The sequence below is a fragment of the Chenopodium album genome, chromosome 21, assembly GCF_948465745.1.
Source record: "Chenopodium album chromosome 21, dcCheAlbu1.1, whole genome shotgun sequence".
Taxonomy (NCBI): Eukaryota; Viridiplantae; Streptophyta; class Magnoliopsida; order Caryophyllales; family Amaranthaceae; genus Chenopodium; species Chenopodium album.
Genome location: NC_137854.1, coordinates 24,008,669 through 24,015,395, shown reverse-complemented (window position 1 = coordinate 24,015,395; position 6,727 = coordinate 24,008,669).

Genomic DNA, 6,727 nt, shown 5'->3' with positions numbered 1-6,727 from the left:
CTTTTAGAATCAAATGAAAGTCAAATACATTCAAACAAAGCTTTTTAAATCAAATAAAAGTCAATTGCATTCCACAATGCTAATTGAGTCAAATGAAAGTCAAACACATTCAACAAAGCTAATTGAGTCAAATGAAAGTCAAACACATTCAAACAAAGCTTTTTGAATCAAATGAAAGTCAAATGCATTCCACAATTCTAATTGAGTCAAATGAAAGTCAAACACATTCAACAAATCTAATTGACTCTAATGAAAGTCAAACAACATTCAAAAATGCTTTTTGAATCAAACGAAAGTCAAATGCATTCAATAAAGCTAATTGAGTCAAATGAAAGTCAAACACATTCAACAAAGCTAATTGGGTCAAATGAAAGTCAAACACATTCTAATAAAGCTTTTTGAATCAAATGAAAGTCAAATGCATACAACAAAGCTAATTGAGTCAAATGAAAGTCAAACACATTCAACAAAGCTAATTGGGTCAAATGAAAGTCAAACACATTCTAATAAAGCTTTTTGAATCAAATGAAAGTCAAATGCATTCAACGAAGCTAATTGAGTCAAATGAAAGTCAAATACATTCAAACAAAGCTTTTTGTATCAAATGAAAGTCAATTGTATTCCACAATGCTAATTGAGTGAAATGAAAGTCAAACACATTTAAACAAAGCTTTTTAAATCAAATGAAAGTCAAATGTAATCAACAAAGCTAATTGAGTCAAATGAAAGTCAAACACTTTCAACAAAGCTTTTAGAATCAAATGAAAGTCAAATACATTCAAACAAAGCTTTTTAAATCAAATGAAAGTCAATTTCATTCCACAATGCTAATTGAGTCAAATGAAAGTCAAACACATTCAACAAAGCTAATTGAGTCAAATGAAAGTCAAACACATTCAAACAAAGCTTTTTGAATCAAATGAAAGTCAAATGCATTCCACAATGCTAATTGAGTCAAAAGAAAGTCAAACACATTCAACAAATCTAATTGAATCAAATGAAAGTCAACCAACATTCTAAAATGCTTTTTGAATCAAATGAAAGTCAAATGCATTCAACAAAGCTAATTGAGTCAAATGAAAGTCAAACACATTCAACAAAGCTAATTGGGTTAAATGAAAGTCAAACACATTCTAATAAAGCTTTTTGAATCAAATGAAAGTCAAATGCATTCAACTAAGCTAATTGAGTCAAATGAAAGTCAAATACATTCAAACGAAGCTTTTTGTATCAAATGAAAGTCAATTGTATTCCACAATGCTAATTGAGTCAAATGAAAGTCAAACACATTTAAACAAAGCTTTTTAAATCAAATGAAAGTCAAATGCAATCAACAAAGCTAATTGAGTCAAATGAAAGTCAAACACTTTCAACAAAGCTTTTAGAATCAAATGAAAGTCGAATACATTCAAACAAAGCTTTTTAAATCAAATGAAAGTCAATTTAATTCCACAATGCTAATTAAGTCAAATGAAAGTCAAACACATTCAACAAAGCTAATTGAGTCAAATGAAAGTCAAACACATTCAAACAAAGCTTTTTAAATCAAATGAAAGTCAAATGCATTCCACAATGCTAATTGAGTCAAATGAAAGCTAAACACATTCAACAAAGCTAATTGAGTCAAATGAAAGTCAAACAACATTCAAAAATGCTTGTTGAATCAAATGAAAGTCAAATGCATTCAACAAAGCTAATTGAGTCAAATGAAAGTCAAACACATTCAACAAAGCTAATTGGGTCAAATGAAAGTCAAACACATTCTAATAAAGCCTTTTGAATTAAATGAAAGTCAAATTCATTCAACGAAGCTAATTGAGTCAAATGAAAGTCAAATACATTCAAACAAAGCTTTTTGTATCAAATGAATGTCAATTGTATTCCACAATGCTAATTGAGTCAAATGAAAGTCAAACATATTTAAACAAAGCTTTTTAAATCAAATGAAAGTCAAATGCAATCAACAAAGCTAATTGAGTCAAATGAAAGTCAAACACTGTCAACAAAGCTTTTAGAATCAAATGAAAGTCAAATACATTCAAACAAAGCTTTTTAAATCAAATGAAAGTCAATTTCATTCCACAATGCTAATTGAGTCAAATGAAAGTCAAACACATTCAACAAAGTTAAATGAGTCAAATGAAAGTCAAACACATTCAAACAAAGCTTTTGAATCAAATGAAAGTCATATGCATTCCACAATGCTAATTGAGTCAAATGAAAGTCAAACACATTCTACAAAGCTAATTGAGTCAAATGAAAGTAAAACTTATTCAAATATGCTTTTTGAATCAAATGAAAGTCAAATGCATTCAACAAAGCTAATAAAGTAAAATGAAAGTCAAACACATTCAACAAGGCTAACTGGGTCAAATGAAAATCAAACACATTCTAATAAAGCTTTTTAAATCAAATAAAAGACAAATGCAATCAACAAAACTAATAGAGTCAAATGAAAGTCAAAGACTTTCAATAAAGCTTTTAGAATCAAATGATAGTCAAATACATTCAAACAAAGCTTTTTAAATCAAATGAAAGTCAATTTCATTCCACAACCCTAATTGAGTCAAATTAAAGTCAAACACATTCAACAAAGCTAATTGAGTCAAATGAAAGTCAAACACATTCAAACAAAGCTTTTTTAATCAAATGAAAGTCAAATTCATTCCACAATGCTAATTGAGTCAAATGAAAGCTAAAGACATTCAACAAAGCTAATTGAGTCAAATGAAAGTCAAACAACATTCAAAAATGCTTTTTGAATCAAATGAAAGTCAAATGCATTCAACAAAGCTAATTGAGTCAAATGAAAGTCAAACACATTCAACAAAGCTAATTGGGTCAAATGAAAGTCAAACACATTCTAATAAAGCCTTTTGAATTAAATGAAAGTCAAATTCATTCAACGAAGCTAATTGAGTCAAATGAAAGTCAAATACATTCAAACAAAGCTTTTTGTATCAAATGAATGTCAATTGTATTCCACAATGCTAATTGAGTCAAATGAAAGTCAAACACATTTAAACAAAGCTTTTTAAATCAAATGAAAGTCAAATGCAATCAACAAAGCTAATTGAGTCAAATGAAAGTCAAACAATGTCAACAAAGCTTTTAGAATCAAATGAAAGTCAAATACTTTCAAACAAAGTTTTATATAACAAATGAAAGTCAATTTCATTCCACAATGCTAATTGAGTAAAATGAAAGTCAAACACTTTCAACAAAGTTAATTGAGTCAAATGCAAGTCAAACACATTCAAACTAAGCTATTTGAATCAAATGAAAGTCAATTGCATTTTACAATGCTAATTGAGTCAAATGAAAGTCAAACACATTCAACAAAGCTAATTGAGTCAAATGAAAGTCAAACACATTTTAACAAAGCTTTTTGAATCAAATGAAACTCAAATGCATTCAAAAAAGCAAATTGAGTCAAATGAAAGTCAAACACTTTCAACAAAGCTTTTAGAATCAAATGAAAGTCAAATACATTCAAACAAAGATTTTTGAATCTAATGAAAGTCAATTGCATTCCACAATGCTAATTGAGTCAAATGAAAGTCAAACACATTCAAACAAAGCTTTTTAAATCAAATAAAAGTCAAATGCATTCAACAAAGCTAATTGAGTCAAATGAAAGTCAAACACTTTCAACAAAGCTTTTAGAATTAAATGAAAGTCAAACACATTCAAACAAAGCTTTTTGAATCAAATGAAAGTCAATTGCATTCCACAATGCTTATTGAGTCAAATGAAAGTCAAACACTTTCAACAAAGCTTTTAGAATCAAATGAAAGTCAAATACATTCAAACAAAGCTTTTTGAATCAAATGAAAGTCAATTGCATTCCACAATGTTAAATGAGTCAAATGAAAGTCAAACACATTCAACAAAGCTAATTGAGTCAAATAAAGTCCAACACATTCTAACAAAGCTTTTTGAATCAAATGAAAGTCAAATGCAGTCAACAAAGCTAATTGAGTTAAATGAAAGTCAAACACTTTCAACAAAGCTTTTAGAACAAAATGAAAGTCAAATACATTCAAACAAAGCTTTTTTAATCAAATGAAAGTCAATTGCATTGCACAATGCTAATTGAGTCAAACGAAAGTCAAACACATTTAACAAAGCTAATTGAGTCAAATGAAAGTCAAACAAATTCTAACAAAGCTTTTTGAATCAAATCAAAGTCAAATGCATTCAACAAAGCTAATTGAGTCAAATGAAAGTCAAACACTTTCCACAAAGCTTTTAGAATCAAATGAAAGTCAAATACGTTCAAACAAAGCTTTTTGAATCAAATGAAAGTCAATTGGATTCCCCAATGCTAATTGAGTCAAATGAAAGTCAAATACATTCTACAAAGCTAATTGAGTCAAATGAAAAACAAACACATTCTAACAAAGCTTTTCGAATCACATGAAAATCAAATGCATTCAACAAAGCTAATTGAATCAATTGAAAGTCAAACACTTTCAATAAAGCTTTTAGAATCAAATGAAAGTCAAATGCTTTCAAACAAAGCTTTTTGAATCAAATAAAAGTCAATTGCATTCCACAATGCTAATTGAGTCAAATTAAACTCAAACACATTCAACAAAGCTAATTGAGTCAAATGAAAGTCAAACACATTTTAACAAAGCTTTTTGAATCAAATGAAAGTCAAATGCATTCAAAAAAGCTAATTGAGTCAAATGAAAGTCAAACACAATCAAACAAAGCTTTTTGAATCAAATGAAAGCCAAATGCATTCAACAAAGCTAATTGAGTCAAATGAAAGTCAAACACATTTAACAAAGCTAATTGAGTCAAATGAAAGTCAAACACATTCAAACAAAGCTTTTTGAATCAAATGAAAGTCAATTGCATTCCACAATGCTAATTTAGTAAAATTAAAGTCAAACACATTCAACAATGCTAATTGAGTCAAATGAAAGTCAAACTCATTCAAACAAAGCTTTTTGAATCACACGAAAGTCAATTGCATTCCACAATGCTAATTCAGTCAATTGAAAGTCAAACACATTCAACAAAGCTAATTGAGTCAAATGAAAGTCAAACACATTCAAACAAAGCTTTTTGAATCAAATGAAAGTCAATTGCATTCCACAATGCTAATTGAGTCAAATGAAAGTCAAACACATTCGACAAAGCTAATTGAGTCAAATGAAAGTCAAACACATACAAACAAAGCTTTTTGAATCAAATGAAAGTCAATTGCATTCCACACTGCTAATTGAGTCAAATGAAAGTCAAACACATTCGACAAAGCTAATTGAGTCAAATGAAAGTCAAACACATTTAAACAAAACTTTTTGAATCAAATGAAAGTCAAATGCATTCAACTAAGCTAATTGAGTCAAATGAAAGTCAAACACATTTAACAAAGCTAATTGAATCAAATGAAAGTCAAACACATTCAAACAAAGCTTTTTGAATCAAATGAAAGTCAATTGCATTCCACAATGCTAATTGAGTCAAATGAAAGTCAAACACATTCGACAAAGCTAATTGAGTCAAATGAAAAGTCAAACACATTCAAACAAAGCTTTTTGAATCAAATGAAAGTCAATTGCATTCCACAATGCTAATTTAGTAAAATGAAAGTCAAACACATTCAACAAAGCTAATTGAGTCAAATGAAAGTCAAACTCATTCAAACAAAGATTTTTGAATCACACGAAAGTCAATTGCATTCCACAATGCTAATTGAGTCAATTGAAAGTCAAACACATTCAACAAAGCTAATTGAGTCAAATGAAAGTCAAACACATTCAAATAAAGCTTTTTGAATCAAATGAAAGTCAATTGCATTCCACAATGCTAATTGAGTCAAATGAAAGTCAAACACATTCGACAAAGCTAATTGAGTCAAATGAAAGTCAAACACATTCTAACAAAGCTTTTCGAATCTTGTGAAAATCAAATGCATTCAACAAAGCTAATTGAATTAAGTGAAAGTCAAACACTTTCAATAAAGCTTTTAGAATCAAATGAAAGTCAAATGCTTTCAAACAAAGCTTTTTGAATCAAATAAAAGTCAATTGCATTCCACAATGCTAATAGAGTCAAATTAAACTCAAACACATTCAACAAAGCTAATTGAGTCAAATGAAAGTCAAACACATTTTAACAAAGCTTTTTGAATCAAATGAAAGTCAAATGCATTCAAAAAAGCTAATTGAGTCAAATGAAAGTCAAACACAATCAAACAAAGCTTTTTGAATCAAATGAAAGTCAAATGCATTCAACAAAGCTAATTGAGTCAAATGAAAGTCAAACACTATCTAACAAAGCTTTTTGAATCAAATGAAAGTCAAATGCATTCAACAAAGCAAATTGAGTCAAATGAATGTCAAACACTTTAAACAAAGCTTTTAGAATCAAATGAAAGTCAAATACATTCAAAAAAATTTTTTGAATCAAATGATTGTCAAATGCATTCAACAAAGCTAATTAAGTCAAATGAAAGTCAAACACATTCAACAAAGCTAATTGAGTCAAATGAAAGTCAAACACATTATAATAAAGCTTTTTGAATCAAAGGAAAGTCAAATGCATTCAACGAAGCTTATTGAGTCAAATGAAAGTCAAACACTTTCAACAATGCTTTTAGAATAAAATGAAAGTCAAATACATTCAAACAAAGCTTTTTGAATCAAATGAAAGTCAATTGTATTCCACAATGCTAATAGAGTCAAATGAAAGTCAAACACATTTAAACAAA